Here is a 20,724-nt window from a genome sequence, read left to right as displayed (position 1 = left end):
GTTGTTTGAAGCCAAATGGCTCCCCTAGAATCTAAGCCGGAAGGGGCGTTTGTCCCGGGAGAAGTTCCAGACATATGGCCTTACTGACCTGAGATGTTTCTCCTCTCATCAGCTTCAAATAAATGCCAGGGGAAACTGGAGCATCTGGGACCCAAGCGTTAGGAGATGAGAGATTCAGACAAGGACAAGAAATCCAGGGTGCACGTTCCAGTCTTGCATGACCACTGGACGGGCCAAAGCCTGGTGGGCTACCATGGGGATACCAGCCGTGTGCGGGGGTGCTGCCCCCATCAGCAGCAGCATAAACGAAACACCAAGAATGCATAACGCGCCTCACGCCTGCAAACCACTTCTGTCCACCAACACCCTTCGTGCACGCCATCCCCCAAATCCTCACAACGTGGAACTCCCGGAGGGCCTGGGAAAGTCCTAAAGGGTCCCCACCTTACAGATGAAGAAACCAAGACAACAAGAGATCAAGAGTTTGGCTTAACTCAACCTTTCAGCTCTTACGTCCAAGGCCTTCTCACTGTAACCCACTGCAGCTGCAAATAGAGACGGCTCGGAAGTCCAAAGAAACTGAAACTTCTACGGTTGAGACAGAGAAAACGGGACTTTTATTTCCCAGTCTGAACATTAGATGCACTTGAGGCAATAATTAAAAACGGAAGCAAAGCCATTCCTGGATCGAAGAAATCCAGGCTTCCCTATGGCTGGCCCCAGAAAGACGTCATTAAAGGCCATTTACAGAATCGACAGGAATCCTCTCTTGGAGCTAAGGGTAGAGGGACTTCCTTCCACACAAAGTGACACGTGGTAAATGACAACCTGGCATCCTTCCCTCTGCATTCTCCCCTGGGTCACCCCGATGGGCAGCTGTGCACAAAATACAAGGCTAATCAGTTACCTAAAGTCTTGCTGAGATGGGTCTCTTAAAGTGAAAGGAAACCAAGAAGAAACCTTCTGCTTCATACGGAGGAAAAAAAAGGACAACTGCCCCAAAAGGAAAGATAAGATTCTGAAGACGCGGGAGAAGGACACAGTGGGACATGCACTGAGCCTGACTCGGCTTGTTGGTCAAAACCCACGGGCTCTCAGTTCTGCCGCTAATGGGCCCACCCTGGGTAAGCCACTCAATCAATACATTGCTCAGCAGACGTCTGTTGATGGACAGCGTCATAGCCCTTATAGGGTTTTAAGGTTTTCGTTGTGGCCGTGCTTAATCATGCACCAGGGCAGAGCGAATGCTGTAATAAATCCCTGCTCAGAATCCATCAGCACTACCCACTTTCACTTCATCCCCCACCCCCAACACAGAAGACCTGAAACTCTAATCCCAGGCGACGTGCCATTTCACCCACAAACATTTTACTGTCAGGAGGATATTGCTGACATGAAGGAGGATCCTGATATGAGAGATTACCAGACACAAACAAGCTCACGGAAAAACCCAGATAATAAGGCTTCAGGTTCCTTTCCGCGGTGCTTAAACCTGGGCCCACGTTTCATTCACTGGCCCACCTGAACCTGAACTTCTTTTGAAGCAAGGCTACTACGGTCTGGAAAGTGATGAAGTTGGAGCAGAGAGACGTGATTTCAAATCCGGACGGTCAGCCGGCCCCTCTGACCCCCACGGCCGACGAGCAGCGGGCTGCAGAGCTAACTCCGCCTGCCAGTGTCCTCGTGAACTTACAGCTCTAACCAGGAGTGGACGGAAAACGGCTGCGGATTCCAGGCAGCCCCCAAAGGACAGCTGCCCGACTGCCTAGGACAAGCCCCAGGGTGAGAGCAGACGTGCCTCTCCTTCTCCAGAGCGAGAGGAACAGGAAAACGGCCGCAGCCAGGGCTGGAACATGGAGCTGATTGTCCCGGAGAGCTGTTACTGGTCTCCAAGCGGATCTCCCCAAGGAAGACACCAAGATCTCAGGAGGCTGAGAAGGAATCTCATTCAGCCCCTCTCTCCTTCACGGAACAGTGGGTTGGAACCAGACAGGACGGTTCTTTGTCTCAGACACTCGTGATTCCAAATCCTGTTCCAGGCCCTCGAAACCTGGCAAGGCAGGACTTCAGCTGGGGGAGCCAGTATAATCCACGAAGTTCCTGGCTGGGGTTAAAGGCAGCGAAGGAAAGTAAGTGTCCCTCCGCTGCCCCGCCCCCTTTCATAAACCTAACGAGGTGACAGAAATGAGGGACAAGCAGGATTCTTGGCTCCAGCAGGAACTGAGCAAGAGCTGGGCCTCTCATCCCACCCAATGCTGGGGCCCCAAATAATGGACTGCATGACCCCCAGACAGACTCTCCTTATCAGTTAGGTAAACACACTGGGCTTCTGTCCTTCTCTTTAACCAATGCCCTCAAAGTCACCAGCCAATAAGAAACCACGGTAAAGGAGGGGGGGGAGGAGCTGCCCAGAAAATCCCCAGTTCACCCTCCAGCGACCTGACTGGCCAAAGGCAAGCCAGCCTCTGATCGCAGCATCTCGGTCCTGCTGCCCCGGGCTGAGGCACACACTGCCCGGGCCGAAGGCGCCAACTCAAAGGTAGATGCCTCTGCTCAGGGGGAAGCCGTGCCCCCGGGACAAAAGAGATGATGCTCTGAGAGGCAAAGCAGGCTCCAAACGGCACCGGGAAGCCGGCCCCAGGCCCTGCAGCCGGGCCTGGGAAAGAACTCTGTGGAGAGGACTGAGCACCCTGAACATCCGTAGGAAGTGACTTCAGTCCCCTCCCTTCTCCCCTTCCTCCAGCCCCCGCCCCATCCCCCAAGAGGAGTTTTAACACATTATTACCACTGGAGTCCTGAGGATCTGGTGACTCACCAGGCTCACACATGGTTCCAATGAGCCCTTGACCATGACATGGTAGGCGAGCAGGGGAAACAAATGAAAGCAGTTGTAATTCGGCAGTGCGGAGCTCAGACCTGCCAGACAAAAAGGGCTGCGGGCGTGCTCCCAAATTCGTTCAGGCACCTGACATCCAAAAGCTATTTTTAATCACTGGATTTATTTCTTTCCTCCCCCCTCCACCATCCTCCACCTCAGCAAATGTTTCGAAGTCAGAGCAAAACCCAAATCAACTCCAGGTGTTCAGGGAAGCCCAGAGAGGCTCTTCCGTTCCAGGATCTGAGCCAGAAAGCAGAACTGCCCCCTGGGTCCTGCTGCTACACTTTCTGGCTCTTTCCTTAGAACAGTTCAAATCTCCCACCCTCAACATCGTGCACATGGCCTGAAAGCGGAGATACCTGAATGAACAGGCCCTGCTGGAGTGACTCCTAATTCTATGTTTCCTCCAGCAGCCCTGGCAAGTGTGGGTGCTTGGGACCGGCCACAGGGACCCCTGCGGGCTCAGGAGTATCTTTTAAAGCATCTTTTTACTCGCTAGGACTCTCGACCTGCCCGGCAGCGAGGATGACATTAAACATGTGTGAAAATACCAAAGCCTCATGCCTAATAGGTGTTCAGTAAATTCCCAGCGACGTGAACTGAACTGAGAAGTGTCTCATAAACTATAGAGATTAAAAAATATATATATGATTGTATTTCCCAAAGCTTAGAGAGACAGCAAGGAGAAGGAACCTGATTTCCCCAGGTACGGCTGAGCAACTGAGAAGGTGAGAAAATGAATGTGAAAATTGGATTCAGAGATATAAATGGAAATCCCCTGAATCAGGCTCATTTTTTTTAACAGAACATACTAATTTCTTACCTATTCTGCACCCCCAGTCCGCTCAGGGGGAAATCTTTTTTGTAGCAATGATCAGTGAAAAGCTGTATTTTCATGACAACACTTCACAGCTCTAGGACCTAGTGGACCTAACACGCCTTTTGGTTTTAAAAGCGTCCTAAGAGTGCCAACTTAGAGTCAATATGGCACAAAACAAAACTGTGATTTTGTGCCCAAAACTCTTTTCCCACATGTTTGGAATTTGCTAGAATCCAAGCTGCATTCTTACCCTAGTCATTTCTGTGCCCTTAAATGAATGACATGCCCACAGTTTAAAAGAATGTTTTAACTACTGAAATTAGGATTCCTGCACATCAGGCTGCCTCAGTAGAGTACTTCAAAGAATAAAGTTCTTAAAAGATCATCCCAAGCCATTTGCAGAGTGGATCACACGTTTCAAATCATTTCCTTCATAGATAACAACACTTGACTCCCTCAGCACCACGCGTTTCGCAAGTCCTGGGTGTCCCAGATCAGTAGCACTTGTTTTGTCATGGAAAACACGGGGCCAAGCTCTCCCTGCTGCTCAGGAGGAAAGCATGAACTGGGCCATTTCAACCCCGAGGTCTGCAGATAAGCCAGAGACCGTTCCCCCGGCTCCTCCCCTATCTGAGCCTTCTGGGTGAGGGCCAGCCCCTGCCCGGCTTTCATCCAAAGCACTGGTGACAGGGTACTTTTTGGCAACAACGTGGCAAAGGCTCACCCCTCTCGAGGAGAACATGGAAAACATCTGACCCCCTAGACCTCGTCATCACCCCAGCTTGCACTGCTTCCCTTTATGTATTGCCCTTTGTTAAGCTTTTTCTGGAGGGGTGGGGGAGGTAACTAGGTTATCTGCTTGTTTATTTATTTATTTGTTTGATGGAGGTACTGGGGCTTGAACCCAAGACACCCCCCCCCCCCCGCGCAGGCTACGCATGCGCTTTAACGCCGAGCTGCACCCACCCCCGACGTGTCGCTCTTCGGCGCCTCACCCTCTGGGATCCGGGAGACGCTGGCTGTCAGGGCTAATCAATTTATTTTCATTTTTCTTGACTCCCACCTACAATTTTCAGGGCTGCTCTCCAAGTAGCATTTTACATTTTCAAAAATGTTTTCTCCCGCAGCCAACTATGCTCCTGAAAACACCAAGGTTCGGTCTGGGATTATCTCCATCACACAGGTGAGAATATCGAGGCTCACAAAGAGGGCTGGAGTGATCTCACCAAGGCCATCAGGCCAGGCGAGTGTCCCGGCCAGCGCCCAGGCCCAGGTCGCCAGACACTAACGCTGGGTGTGTCCACCCGTTCCTGCTAAGAGTTAAAAGCAGGGGAGGCATAAGTGATGGACCCAGGAACGTTTCCTTTCATTTTCCCCATCATCTTCATCACAGAAAAAGCCCTGTCTGGACAAAGGAAGCACCTCGGTCCCTGGGCCCTTCTGCCGGCAGCAGCTGCACCACCAGAGCTCGGGGCTCCAGGGCCCGTCCCTCCCAGCACCGCCGGGTCAGGGGCTCACCGCGGGGCCCCCTGCACCAGGCCTGGGGACAAGACATGCACGGAGGGGACACCTGAGGATCACCAGGGAGACTGGACTGGCCAAGGTGGAGGATGAGAAGTTTTCTCCGCGGGCAAAGGAAAAATCTGGGCAAACAAACGGAGTGGAGCCCATTTATTTAGGCTGGAAGAGGTAAAGTTTTTCTGCACTTTTGAACTGTTTTCTCAAGGCCTGCCTCTCCCTCCCACGCAGGAAACAAACACAGAGACAGGCCTCTTCCAGCAAGGGCTCCAGTGGCTGAGGGCTGCCCGGCGAAGGCAGAGGAAGAAGGGCTGGGGAGCAAGGAGGGAGTCGTGCGTGAGAGGGGAGGGTCCGGGGCAGTGGGCAGACAAGGCCGGGAGGAGCTGGGAGAGGAGGGGGGAGGCGGAGCTGGCCGTGGGGACAGAGGAGGAAGGAAGGCACTGAAGGGGACAGAGGGAAATAAAGGAGGAAGTGAATACTGGAAAATTTTAAACCAGAATAAAGGGGCAGATGGCAGACTGGAAGTGGGCTGGGAAGAGAGTCCCAGTTAACAACGTTCAGAAAGCAGCATTTTTCCATCAATTCTGAAAGGAAATGCCCTCTTGTCTTTCTCATTTATTTACACATTATATAAATACATTTTTAAACCAAAAAAAAAGGAGGGCTGTTTTTTCCAATGGGAAAAAGCCTTGCTGGAGATGAAAGCCAGTCTTCAAAAACCCCTCGGAGGAAGCTGAAACCCCACATGTCTCGGTGCTGCAGAAAGAAAAACAAAGTGGACATTCTTCCTGTGTTCTAAGGCTTTTTTATGCAGATGTGTTTTTCTTTTAATAAATAAATCTGGACAGAGAAGGAACAAGCAGACTCATGGACAATCACACAGTGCGACTGTCTGTTTTCAACCCAGGGAGGCCACAATGAAACAGAAGAGTGTGTAAGTCTATGTTCCCAGTACGGGCACACGCATTCTCCACGTACCACCCGCTGGCACTGAGGCAACAGCTCTGCCTGCGTGACCCGCCCAAGCTTCCCAGACCCACAAAGGTCCACCTGCTAATGAGTAACGACCACCAGAGGCCGGGCGGGGCCTGGGACAGGATGGCCACACTCCCCAGAGAGGCCCGGAGGGGTCCTTTAGTGTCACTCCTCACCTGAGACATCCGGTCACTCTCTACTGTTTGAGCCACTCGATTTCACTTAAGGACTGCAAACAGTATTTGAAAACAACTGCACACATTGGTCTTAAAATCTGCCTTCGTATGAGCTCTGTCCACCGACTCTGGTTCTGTTGGGTGAAGCCACGGAGCCCTAAAGTCATCTTTGCTTCATCGACCAGTTTTTCATTTGTTTTACTCATCCCTTCAACATCACTTCAGCCCAGGTTTTAAAATTCCTTGGCTCCTTCAACCACGCAGGACGGCATGGTTTGGCCGGACTGCCACCCAGAAGCACGCCCGGAGGCCCGTGTTCTGAAAGAGCATCACCAGCACTCCTCAGGGGAGCCAACTTCTCGGGAGCAAAATGAGCGCACAGAGATGGCCAGCCTGCTCCCCGCAGGTCCGCGGGGGCCGGCCGACGCCCGTCCTTCCAGCGCCACACTGTGAAAGCCCCTCGCCCACAGCGCCCTGCCGGACCCTCTGCACAGGAGCTGACAGAGAGTCCGTTCTGCACCTGCTGACTAAGAGTCATGAGCTTCATCCAGAGGTTACACGCACGCATATTAAACTTCCCCTTGCCTGGACCTGGGCTTCCAGGTGCAGAGGCCTTTTCTTTATCACGGATCTGTCCTCACCGCTTTGCGCCGTTCGAGATGTGCTAAGGGTACTTCCCGCATCCTTCTCTAACCCGAGCCCCTGATAAAGTCAGCGACCAAGTACCACCAGAGACGATGCGCCATTCTGACACTAACACACCAATCGAGACCCTTTGGGTCCAGCTGCTCAACCAGTTACAAATCCTCCTGACGTGCTGTCACTGGACCCTCAGAGCCTCATCTTGGCCACAAATAGATCACGGAAAAGATTCAGAGGAAAGCTTCAGCGGAGTCCACTGATCTACCCGCCGGGGGGCTCCAGACAAGTGCAAAGGCGGCGGAGGGAAATGGGGGAGCTGGGAGTCAGATCCCTGCACAAGGAGAAAAAGACTGAAAAAGAGAGCCCGCGAGGGGGGAGAGGGGAGAGGGGCCGGGGGGGAGGGGGACAGAGCGCCTACTGCTCCACAGCCACTCAGCTTCCAGAAACAATGGGCAGTTAGAGAACAATGGCTGCAGACAAAGTCTTGGGCTATTTTTATCTGCCACAGTGAGTCCCAGACAGGAGGAACTGGAATTCTGCCCTGGACGTACAGCTCCAACTGGATCTGGCCTGGGAGGAAGATGAGGTCACCCGGAACGCCTCCGGCTTAAGAACAGGCTCCTTTCTGGCTCGCGGAGTTTCTCCTTAGCCTGAAGGACCTCTTTCCCCAAGGGAAGGGTTTGTGTGCTTACTGCTCAAACGCAGCCACCGCTGACAAGGGGCAGGTCAGCTCGGGACCTGCTGCTCGGCCCGCCCAGGGCACCCCTGGACTCCCTCTAAAGGGGTCCCAGGGAGGCGGGGAAGCCTGACCAGGAGACAGACGTCACCTCTACGGTTCCTGAAACCACAGTCTTGTCAGATCTGTTAATTACTCAGGGTTAGAGATCCTCTAAAAGAGCTTTTCCACAGGAAGGTCCCCTCCTGCCTTCCTTGGAGCTAGCACAAAGGGGCCGAGGGCCAGGCTTCACAGAGACGTGTGCCCGTGACTCCATGAAGGCCTCTGACTCTTCCTGATTTCAGCCTCTTTGGACGGTTCCTCTTTTTTTCTGGAAAGGCCGTCTTCTGCTCTGACAACTTGAGCCCTTCCCAGCTGGGTTACTTACACCCTTACTCCTCCTGGAGGCTCACAAGCAAGGTCGCGGGGGCCAGGGATGGTCCCGTAAGCCTGTGATGGACACCAAACTGACAACAAAGGAGGTGTGGGCACCCAGGGGTGGGCCCTGCAGGCCGCCATCTGGCTGCACGCCTGCAAGTGAGTCTCCACCCACAGCCTCAGCATTAACGAACACCCAGGAGTCGGTACCTTGGACCCAGTCCAACCTTCCAGCCTTCAGAATCCTAAGTGCAAAGCTGGATTCTCCCCAAGGCAAGAAATCCAGGGCTTCATTCAGACACCCAGCTCCCCAGTCCTGCCTATGACTCTCCGCCTCTACAACACTAAGTAGGTAGAAAGAAATCCAAATAATCTCACTTTCCACTTTTCCATTGAAATAGCTTAGGGTGTCTCATGCAGCACATCCCAGATAATGTCACCACACTGGGAGGGAATGAGAGGCAAGAACTTAAGGGTCTTATCATTTAAAAGCTTAAGCACAGAGCAGGCATCTACTGGATGTGGCTGAGGTCAATGTAACCAATGAATGGTTCAAAGAGATGCCCTGCATTCCTTCCCCACCCCGCCCTCCCTCCGCTGCCTTCAGAAGTGCATGGGCCAAGACATTCAGGGCTCAGACCACCTGTAGGCTGATCCAGTGAACTTGAGTTACCCGGTTAGCTGAGATACCACGTACAAGGCCACGACAAGCAAACACCTTCTACACCTTTTTCTCTAAGCAGGTGGTAGACACTGAGACCCAGGTGAGTCATTTGGCCACATAACTATGAAAATCTAAGTGGGTGCATGGGCCACCGAACCTGGTCCAGGACCTCATTCAAACACTGCTCCCTTGACTTCCTCCCCACCCCTGCTCCCGTAACAGGCATCCCCTTCTCCTCCAAGGGCCCTGCCGAATCATCCCGGCATAATTCAAGAGAGCCACACGGGAGCCACATGGCAGGAGTAGGGAGAAGGCGGAGAGACGCAGGTTCCCACCCTGAAGCGAGGCTGACATCAGAGAAGATGTGAAACGTCCCACCCGGGCTGTGTTTGGCAAACGCATGAGACGGCCTGCCTCTGGCCCTATCAGAGTCTTCAACGGTGCCTGCTAAATGCACCAAAATGCACACGCGCTAAATGCATCCAGAAAACCAACGGCATTGCCCTAACGTGGACCATCTGGAGTTTACAGTATCAGGCTTTACATGGTCAACAACTCATGAAATAAAGGCCCCACTCAGCTCAGTAAATCCAAATGTACGTCCCTAATGAGGAGTCAGAAATCCTGCTGCTTTAAGGGATTTAGGGAATAATTTCAGAGCCCCAGCTCAGGCTTCCTGAGCTGCTAGGGAGGCACTTTGGGCCCCGAGAGACAGCTTCAAGGGACTAGGGTCCTGTCCCCGAATCACCAGGCTCCTGCTAACTCTGTCATCCGAGGCTGCTTCCGGCTCTGCTTAGACCTACCTGAGCTCTAATTTTGGTCCCCCTATCTCTTCAGCTTTGGCCTTCTCCTTGGCCGCGGCGGGAACCATCACCCCGCGGGCATCCTACTTGCGTGTTCACGCTTTTCCTGGCTTCTGCTCCTCTGTGCTGCCCTCACTGTGGTTATCTGGTGCATACGGCTTATCCAGGGCCAAAACAGGGGAAAAGGAATTCGCAGAATTTGCTATAAAGCTTTAACAACTCCTCGGAGGGATGTTCTCCTTCCTGGCAACTCAACGTAATTATAAGATGAATGAAAGTACGCTGCCGTGGAGGGGAGGGGTGGCCGAGCGCTTATTTCTAGACCTCTTGGCTCCCCGTCCAGCATTTTGTGTCCTCTGCACCACTGCTGTTTACTTACAGCAGCGGACTGGGAGGGAGACAGTCTCCCTTCTATCTTTGCTGCTATCAAGCCCTGCTCATCACTGTGGACAAACTCTACTTCTCCCCAAGTTTGGAAGAACCACAGAGAACAACCCATCCGAAGATCTAATAAGCATGACTTGGGCTGTGACGGGTCCGTGACGGCGTCTGCTCCCACTCCAGGCTATACGTTTTCCATCACAATGGTCAGGCTCTTGCGTAGCGGACTTCCCTTCCATCCAGCAGAGATCCCAGTTGACCACCAGGGATTACAAAGCAAGAATCTCCAATACTCAACTTCAATGGCACAAACCATGACGTGTAACAGTTCTCGGATCTGAGGGTGCTGTTCACACGGAGTGAGGGCAGCAGTTAATTTCAGATCCAGTGACCTTTATCTCAAAGGCACAGACAGGAGAACAGATCACCCTGGTGTCACTCACAGGGTCTATGACACAACCATTCCAGTCCTGCTGGGAGTCGGTAAGGGAGACATGGAGACATGGGGACCGCATTGAGGGGATACAACCAAGCCCACCGACAAAGGCAGAACACAAAATCAGGCGCCTGGGCCTGCAAGCTGAACCTGATGCCTCGAACTAATGAAGCCGGGGTCTGACTCAGAAAGGCCACGTCCTGTTCTGTCCACGCAGCGCCAGTCCTAACTGCAGAGGCACCGAGTGCAGAGCCCAGGGATGTGCTGGGAGCTCTGGCAGCCTCCACAGGGTTTTTGCACTCCTTTCAGCCTATCAGCCAGCCCGGGGCCCTCTGACAGCCCCAGCGTCTCACCCATACTGGCCCAGAGCAGACAGCATCGGATGCCTCCCCCAGGGGCAAACCCAAGCAGCTGAGAGTCGCCAAGCTGACCGGATCGCCAGACCAATGGGCAAGACAGGCCAATGGGTGGAGAGCAGAGAAAAGGGGATCAATGCAGAAGCCACTCTCCATCTGCCCGGCCGGGTGGGAAAGGGAGCGCCAGGCTGTACAGCCCTCATCCGCTGCTGGTAAGTGGCTCTCCCTCCTCAGGAAGCCACCAGGAAATTGCAGCCACCACAGCCCCAAGCTCCCGGACGAACATCCCTGCAGCTAGTGAAAGCGCTCATTATCTTCGCCCAGACGGACACGGAGCTGACCGAGTGAGCCGCCAGCGAACCGGGCACGCGGGTGTGTGCTTGGAGCATCGGGGAGCACGGCGGGGCTCTCCTCGGGGTCCACGTCTCCACATCCCCTGCTGGACAACCTGAGAGGCATGCCTTGATCCGAAAAGGGCCGCTGGCTGCTGATGGGTTTGGGGCTGCTTTTGTGGGCGATGAGAAGGTACTGCAGTGAGGTATCAGTGAGAGCTGCACAACTCTGTGAAAGTACTAAAACCTACCGAACTGCACACTTTAAAATGGGCCACATTAGGTGAATGGTATCTCAATTTAAAAAAACAATTAAAAAAAAAAAAGAGCTAAGGAACCACCTGCTATGGGCCGAGCAGTGGGAATAACTAGAGGACTGGGAGACGTGGCTCCCTCGCTTGGAGTTTCCCTTCTAATGGGGCAAATACAGCCCGTATAAGCGCACAGAAGGCGGCTCCATGCTCACAACTCATGCTGAGCGCTATGATGATGATGACTCAGATGAAAGGTTTTGCAATGGAGGCTGAGTGAGGTGGCTGGGTTCCAGAAGCACTGGGGCAGGAGGTGGGAAAGAGCCTGCGGGTGTCGGACTGCAGGGGGCAAGGGAGCAGAGGGGGCCCAGGCGTCAAGGACAGCTCCAATGACAGGTGGAAGGCGTTTGCGAGAGGGAAGAGACATCGATGTGACCTCAGCCACAGGGAAGCCTCATGAGATGCAGGTAGGCCCCGCTCCCCGGGAGACCGTGGGAGAGGCTGGCCAAGGTCATTTCCAGAGGTGGACACCTGGTGTCTGCAACTTCTGGGGCCATTTACACGAGGATTGAGAGGGAGGGCCACAGACTCCAGGAGACAAGCAGAGGACCTCAAGTTCCCCTAAACCAAACCGGTCCCCAGAAGAGGCCGCCCCCACACTCCCTTCAAGTGGCATTAGCATCTATATATTTCTATGTCTAAGGCTTGCAGGAGAAAGACGTCTCCATCAGACCGGGCTCTTTCTGGAGGCTTCTCCCCCAGCCCCTGGAGGGAGAAAAGGAGGGGCAGACAGAAAAGGGCTTCGGGCAAAAAACACCAGACCAAGCTCCCTGGCCACGAACCCAGAAAGGTGCAGTCACCACACCATGACCAAAGGGGATCTTTTGGAAAATTCTTTTCCAAGAGGGATCATGAGTTTGGGCCCCTGGAATGCCCCAGAGCAGTTCTGATTGGTTCCCCAGCCCTGACTCAGACTGAGCGCCAGCTCCACCCTCAGATGAGTAAATAAACTGACCCCAGGACCAGAGCGGGGGCAGGGGCAGGCGGGAGCAGGACCGGAACCCAGAGAAGTTGACTCCGTGCAGGGAACAGACAGATGAGATGCTGAGTCCATTCCAGAGATGAGTGGTGCGGCAGAATTCTAGAAATAATTTTCTGAGCCTTACACACTTCTCCAGTTGGGACACAGCCCTGCCCTGGCAGCCTGCTCGTTGCTGCCTTATGATATACTGAATTAGTCACTGGATTAGCAAGCGCATTTACACACAGCTGTTTAAAGACACAGGATCTCCTTTTCCAGGTGCCAGACTCTGGCTGTAAACCAACCACTGCAGTTGGCAAGGGGCAGACTGCAGAGCTCACGGTGCCCGAAGGCATCTTCAGTTGCAAAGTGCTTTAGCGGAAGTCAGCTAGAACTGGGAGGGTCTCCTGGGCATTTGCTTGGGGACCGAAGGGACAGGGGGTGTGGAGGAGAAAGCAAGGCCAGTGGGCTTTTTCAGCCCTCAGGCTTGTCCTCAGGAAGCTGCCGAGTGGATCCACGGGGAGGGGACCGTCGGGAGGACGCGGCCCCGCCCCGGGCTGGCTGCACGGACGGGTGGTAGTGGCTTCCTCCTACATCTCAGGTGCCTAGGTCACTCCCCGAGAAGAAAGGACTCAGGCAAAGAGCAGAGTATTTCAGCAATTAAAGTCATTCTATCTCCTGATAAGGATCATGCCAAGAGCCAGCCCTGCTGACCTGAAGATGATGCTGCAGTCAGAACTGGGGCCCGAGGCCTAACTCCAGCTTGCTAAGCATGTGTGAGAGGAAGAAAACACTGCCGCTGGCCACAGGGACAGCTCTGGCCCACTTGGTTATGGGGGTGCTGAGTGGAAAATTTTCTGTAACCAGGTTAACAGTAACCACAGTCCTAACAACCACCGAAGTAGCAACAGCACCGTCAGCAAAGAGCATTGGTACAGAAACAGCGGCCCACAAGACGTAAGGCTAACACCCCATCTGTGAGAGCCTGCGTCACTGAGAAAGCATCTCACAGGATTTACCACGAAGCCTTCCCATGGCCCTGAAGGCTCTTTCTGATGACCCCTATTATAAGGATGGGACAGGGAAGGCTTAGGGAAGTTGAATCCTCTGCCTAAAGACAAACTAGCAAGCAGAAAATTCAGAGGCAGGGGTGGGTGGCTCACCTCTAAACCCTGTCTTTGCAAGACACACGGCTGGCATCACAGCCAACGTAAGGAACGAGGGGCTGTGGGATTTGGGGACAAAGAGGACTTTCTTGGAGTGACTCAAATGTAGATCCCATCCCTGTGACCATGAAGTCTCAGCCACCAAATGGGAAGAGAATTTACCTGTATCTTAAGGCCATGCTAAGAAACCTGTGGCAGAAACAGACCACCTGACGAATATAAGGACCAAACACCAATTACAATAAAGGCGTCCAGCACCTAGGCTCCATGCCCACAGGAATTTGGAGCAGATTCTCAAATAGATTCGTGGCTGGTTTGTGTGGGAGCAGCCTCCTGCGTGTCTCGCACCGGCTTTGGGAAATTCAAATACTAATTCCTTGGCACTGATTTGCCCACGAAAACCCAGAGAAGGTTCTCTTCCTACAAAGAAGGCAGCTGGGACCTCTGAGACCAGACTCGCCCTTGGTCCCCGCGCGCTGTCCGCAGCAGGCCTGTGGCAGTTCAAGCTGACCAGAACCTGTGAATCCAGCAGCAAGTTCCCAGGGCCCTAAAAAAACAAAGTCACTGTTTTGTCATCAGCACCCAAAACGCGCTGGAGACCCTGCAGCCAGTCTGGGAGTTCATGTTGCTCCCATCAGCCCATCCATCACAGGTGAGGGCATTAAAGCCACAAGGCTCCCCAAAGAGAGGCCTTCAGAAAGCCAGAAAGAAAGAGATACTTTATTTAAAAAAAAAAATCTCCAGCTGAATCAGAGGTTAACTCCAGGTCCATCATGTAGACATTGATTCATTCCATGTGTGTGTTTATTTTGCTACAAACACTCCTGTTGCATCAAGAGGCCTCCAGGCCAAGCCGTGTGCCTCGGAACAGCCCCTCCCTGGAAGATCTCCAAGCACAAGTGGAGCCTTTACTTCATTCCTCAATTGCCCAATCTGGAAAATGGGGGCCAAAGCACCAATCCTCTGTGCAAGATTAATAAACTTAGGTACCCTTTTTCATTTGTCCACTCTGAATTTGAAAATGCACAGTGGAAATTATGTGAGCGGCTTTTTCAGCTTTCTCTCTGTGTGCCCATCCCAGTGGTCTACACTTAGAGACACACTGGACATTTTCTTCCTCAGCCTGGTAATGATGGGGACCTGAAAGAGCACGCTGCACAGGAGGGTGCGCCCAGAACCAAAGCCTCTGACGGGGACATAAGCAAACTTTCTCTCCAAACTGACTCTAAGTTGGTGGTCTTTGTGATTAGAAAGATCTAAGTTTAAACTGATGACTTGAAAGTTCTAGGGGCTTGGGAAGACTATTTGAAACTCTGTGAGACTCAGTTTCTTCTCGTCATAATGGGGATTAAAACACCAATCTTGGTACAAACCATTCTGTATGAAATAAGCTACAAGGAGATGCTGTGCCACACAGGGGTTACCATCAGTGTTCTATATTCACTATACATGGAGAATAACCTTTAAAACCTGTGAGTCACCATGGTGTACACCTGTCAGACTTACATACTATGGAATATCAACTATACTTCAATGAAAAAAAAATTTTTAATAAAAATTAAAAAAAAAAAACCACCCGCATCGTAGGGTTGTTTAAAGAAGGTGGTCATTTGTGTGAAGCACTGTGCAAAGTGCCCCGCACACAGCAGGCACTCTAGAGTGACTAGTTTCACTTCTCTCATGCCTCCAAACTGAAGCACTGAGATGTCCAGGGATGAAAAACCAGCCCCCAGCAGTTACAAGAACATTTGGTGTCCATGAGGAGGCAAGGAGGGTGTGAGATTGAACTCTTGATCTTCTGTGAAATCAAGGATGCGCTTCCTGCGCACACGCACGTGACTCACCCGCAGAGCACAGCCGCTCTGTATCACAGCTCCCACTGACTGAATAGCACCACCTTGCAGCGCGGGCGCCTCCAGAGTACTCGGTAAACGTGAGCTCGTTAACGCTTCCACCGTCTTCCAGAGGAGGCAGCTCACTCACGAGGAACAGCCTGCCTCCAGAAGAATCCAGAGATGTGGCTAAAAGCTGGCAGCTCACCCTCAAAACAGCCGCAGGCATGGTGATTCTCACACCAGGCGATAAAAGGTAAAAGGATGGCCACCTCTCTAGGTGAACCCGTCCAGCTGTCTGCATAGAAAGTGCTCAGAGCAGGCAAAGGGGGAACCAAAGACTCCACAGGCCTGACAGAAAAGCCTCACCAAGCCACAGCCTGAACCCTAGTTTGAGGAGGAGACACACACTTTGCAGCCACACTAAGATTTCCTTTACAAGCCTACGTTTTCCTAACAAAATTTAAATTAGTGCCCAGATCTAAAAAGGCTAAATTTAAAACTACCATCTCCAATTTTTGCTGCCATCAGGGGTACGTCCCTGTACGCCCATTCCCATCGCCTCTTCCCCCAAAATCCAGAGGCCCCAGAGGGCACGGCTGGCTTTTTAGGCCTGAAGTCACCCCCAAGGAAGCAGCGACATGCCAAGGGAGTACGTCTGCCTGTAACAAGCTGTCCTTTGGCCCCGGAACGTTCTGGCTTCCAGAAGGACCGAAACAGGGAGGGGGAGGAGACTTATTTTATTTGGGAGGGAACAACACATCGAGTTGGGGAATAATCTAGTTCATCTTTGCTAAACCCAGAGTGTGTAAACCCAGGGCCCCAGAGAAAGCCCCGCCCCTAACGGAAACCAACAGGGGCAACAAATCACTCGTCTGAAATGTAATCCTCGTTCGCCTTTTGGGCACCACTCTTTCCCATAACACACAGTTATGAGGTGCAGAGTTTTCTGGGGGTTAGTTTGGTTTTTATTCTGAAGTGCTCTGCCAGCTCCCTGAAGTTCCCGCTCATCATTAAAATGGGCCTCGTTTGCTAAAAAGGGTAAACTGAGGCTCAGCAGACCACAGCAACATGCATATATTTCAACCAAGGAAAACAGAGGTTGGACAGGAATTCTTTTCAAAACTCTTTAGATGAAAAAAAAAATTGTTTCTCAAAAGTCCAAGATGAACCTACCCTCAAGAGAAATTGCATATTTATCTAGTAGCCTGTGGGGTCAACTTAGCTTTTTTTTTTTTTTTAAACTTCTTGAGAAGGGACTAGCCTGACATCCTACTTAAGGTTTGGCCAGTGGTTTGGCATCATGGAAAGTTGTGCAAACTTTCCAGGTACTATATCACAGTGATCTGCACAACACACTCAAAGCTGCATAATTAGCCAACTGTGTACACAGGCCCCACTAACTACATAAAACACGCAGGGAGATCTAACGTCGGCAAAGGAGCCGAGGGTGCCTCGTTAACACCTCCACCTCGAGCGAAGGTTTAGTAGTGGCAGTGATAGTAGTAATGCGAGGGCCCCACGTACTCATCACGTCAAAGAAATAAATATTTTAAATGTGTGTCACTGAACAGAAATGTCAGGCGATTTGGAGAATTCCAGCTCCGTGCGCTAACTCTGCCACTTATCTACCAGGTAACCTTGGGAAAGAAACTCGGAGTCACAACTGGGCCTCGACTTCCCCGCGTGTAGCACATCCATAGTGCAGAGGACGACCAGGAGCTTCGGATGTGGCCACGTCACCTGTCAGACTGCAAATGCTACCAATGATAACCAAGCAATAAATGAACTGGTAAATAATCTGCACAAACAGGCCTTAATATTTCCCCAAGTTCAACAAACAGCCGAATATTTCTGAGAAGGGTGAAGGCAGCAGACAGGGCACTCTGGAGTCAGCCACGGCTGGCCTTGAATCTAAACTCCACTCACCTGCTACGTGGCCTCGGGCACACTGTTTAACCTCTGTTTCTTCATCAGAGAGATGGGAACAATACTTAGGGATTAGGGTAAAATAATGAGGTTCTCAGTGCGTTAATAAGGCACCACGTTCATAAGCTGGTGCCCAATAACTTACAGGAAAGAAGAAACAAAACAAAAAGTAAAGATGAGATGAGAGATGTCGACACAGTTTCAAGCGGATCAACTCTACCCTGTTCTCCGGGGCAGCTTTCCTTATCTTTCCCCGAAACTGGCACGCTGATCGCAGGTCCCTGCTGTGCTGGATCTGTCTCAAAACGCAGGTAGCGCGCCAAGAACCCGATCTTCAGATAAGAAGGTGTGCAGGCCGCGCACCCCTACGGCTCTGAGCGTGGCCTCTGAAAGGCAAGCGGCCTGCGCCCACCACACCCGGCGCACACTCGCAGCCTTCTGGACTCCGGGGAATCCAGAGCAGGTGGGGTCTTGTCTGCCCCCAGGGCCGCCAGCGCCCGTGGACCCGAGGGCCCAGCCGCCCGTGGCCAGGCCCTGCCCTCCCTGCAAACAGGAGGCGGCGGGGAGGGGGGGCTCCACTCACGGGCTGGGGCAGGAAGAGGCTCCGGGGGGCTTTGAGCAAAAGGCATTTGCGCTGCAGGAGGCGAAGTGGGTGCCCAGGGCAGCGCACGGGGAAGGGCTGGCGGAGGGAAGCAGCTGGGGCTCAGACCACACGGCCGGCCCTGAGGATGCGATGCGGCTGGGACCCACCGCCTGACCTCCTGGACCCCCGGCCCACACGGCCTGCCCCGCCGCCCACCCCGCGCTGGAGCTGCTTCCCGCTGCAAGTTAGCGGAGGCGGCTGGAAGAACGAAGCTGGCTCACGGAGGGAGACCCAGAGGGAGGTATGACCCCTGGTCCAGTGTTACCCCCAGGGCGATGTGGCTCTCCCACTGTCAGCAGGGCCTGTCACAGTGCCTAACGCCCCTCTCCGTGAAAATTAACCTTCACAAATCGACACAAAATCCTCCCAGCGACAGAACTGTGAGCAATAGCAGGTGGAGGCCAGAAGAACATCTCCACTCCGTCTGCCTCTTCAATGCCATGCGGCGCTCTCTCCAGGCCTTCGTGTTTTGCACCGTTACCTAGAGTCACACAAGATCAGTGATGAGGGAAGACTTACAAGCCATCTTCTCCAGTGAATTTATTTGACTCATGAAGATCATGAGGTCCAGAAAAATGACTTGTTCAAGGCCACACAGACGAACTGAATCCGGGCCTCCTGAGCCTCCGGGTGGTGACAGGTCCCCCAGACGGGACACTCGACTTACTTTGTGCACAGAACGGTTTCCCAGTGTGCTACCGAGTCTCCCCTTACCGTCCGCGAGCCCTCGCCGGCCCCCCAAGCACTGAATCGCCACTTCAGTGACATGAGACAACCCACGCATGGCACACAGGATGAGCTCGGGCCCTCGGCAGGGAATAGCCGGCAGACAGGAAAAGGAATAAATCACCACTGCACGGGGAGGCTCTTCCCCTGAAAACGCCCTGTGGTGCGTCTTCTGAGGGGTGTTTTAAAACCAGACTCAAGAACACACTCCCATGAGCGATAAGTCATGACAGCAACTATCCTGGCACAAAACTGTAACTGCACAAAAAAATGTCCCTAATTGAGAGCGGCTATAGGGCCCAGCACATAGGAGAGGTCCCTGAAGACACACTCCAAAAACCAGGTATCTACGAGCACGCACCAGCGTTAGGAGCTCCCCGGCCTGACCTAGATTCTTTATTTTCCATTTGTACCTTAAAAATATGTACCTGATTGATTTTGTCATCTTCTCTGAGGTTTAACGCTTATTCTGATGAACTGATACAGAGGTTTTAACAACTAACAGTATGAGTGGGAGGTAAAGTGATGCAACCAAAAAAAAAAAAATCACCTCTCTCAGAAGCCTTTTCAATAACACAGCTCTGTCCTTAAAATCTCCCTACTTTCAAAGGCAAAATTCATCCTGAGATTCAAAATGCTCTCACACAGATCCTGGCTTCACAGTCCCTCTCTCTCTTCCTTTTCCACAATCAAGGTAGTTTTCTTCATATTTATGTAAGCCTTTCTTTCACGCCACACTTTCAGCATCCTTCTCAGGCTGTCCTCTCTATCTCAAATAATCCTCCCTTGTTTTTATGCCTCCTTCAAATGCTTCTGAAATGCCCACAGTCTCCCTGAAGCCGCCCCATGAAATTATTCTAGCCTGGGACCGTTGGAAGAAAGGGACCAACCGGCACAGAACATAAAAATAATCACTGACCCACGCATACCTCTATGGGTTCAGATGACGGGCCTCCATACTCTCAGCCACAAAAGCACCTGGAGCCCAGGGAACACTTCATCCGGGTTGCGCGGGTCCACTGTACAGCCCCGCAGGGTGTAAAGTGCTCAGAAGTGCTCACAGAGACAAAGAGGGGAAACGGCAGACCCAAGAGCACCCGCCTGGCCACCGCGGACCAAAACGCCTACCCGAGGGCAACACCTGGTCCGTATGAGGATTTTGCTAAAAGTCTGTGAAAAGGCACTTCAATTCTTTGATTGCTTTTTTCACCATTTCCTTTCATTCTTTCATTAATTCTTTCGTACTTTCTTCCACTTTTCCTGTCATTTCTCTTCTTTTTTAGCCCAAACAGGTGTTGCAGTGGAAGCCACCATTCCCCTCCTCCTCACCTGGAGAACTGAGGGCTTGCTTTTTGACTTAATGATACCAAAAAAAATTATTTCTGCCCCTGTTGATTCTCACAGAAACCCTCTCATCTTGGATAAACATCAAAACACAGCAAAAAAAAAAAAATTTAAATTGTCTTCACTTGTGTAATGATGCCATTTCCCCTGACTCAAAAGTTCCTTTTCTCACACACACACAGACACACGCACACTCACACACACACCCTACATGCATAGTTTACAGTTTCTCCGCAGAACCTTGCAAAGCAAAAATCAACAGCTTAGCAGAGCTACCCAGAGCTACCAAGAGGTTTCAAATGCTTGCAGTGAACTCACTTGAGGTTGATTTTTAGTTGTTTCTCAGGCACTGAGAAATACTACATTATGTGTCAAAAACACATTTAAAAATATAACTTATGGTTGGGGGAAACCACACTGAACTTGAATTTCTTCTAACTCTTTATCTGGTCCTTTGAGCTTACTTTGGATGGCCGGAACCCTAAGATTAGCAATTGAGTAGACAACATAAAGATTATTTAATTCATTAGCTACACAGTGGGCACTTCACCTCTGGAGAGAGTCCTAGTTTAGGTCTATTCGTCATTCTGGTGTAATTATTAAAGCACCCATCGCACCCTCAAAAGGGTCCCAGTTTGGATGGTAAATTCTATGCTCTCCCTATGTACACACCACCAAGATCTGAAATCCAAGAGCCTAAAACCTTCCAATGCTATGTGGGGTCTTAAAGCACCATCT

General features: G+C 52.0%; 1 protein-coding gene across 3 annotated transcripts in view; it reads right to left on the bottom strand.

The window, feature by feature from the left end:
* Window positions 1-20,724, bottom strand: part of ETS1 (ETS proto-oncogene 1, transcription factor) — a 118,973-nt gene that overhangs the window by 34,609 nt on the left and 63,640 nt on the right. The window lies entirely within an intron of this gene.

Source organism: Vicugna pacos, chromosome 33 (genome assembly GCF_048564905.1).
Source record: "Vicugna pacos chromosome 33, VicPac4, whole genome shotgun sequence".
NCBI classification, from domain to species: Eukaryota; Metazoa; Chordata; class Mammalia; order Artiodactyla; family Camelidae; genus Vicugna; species Vicugna pacos.
This window is presented reverse-complemented; position numbering and strand designations above follow the sequence as displayed.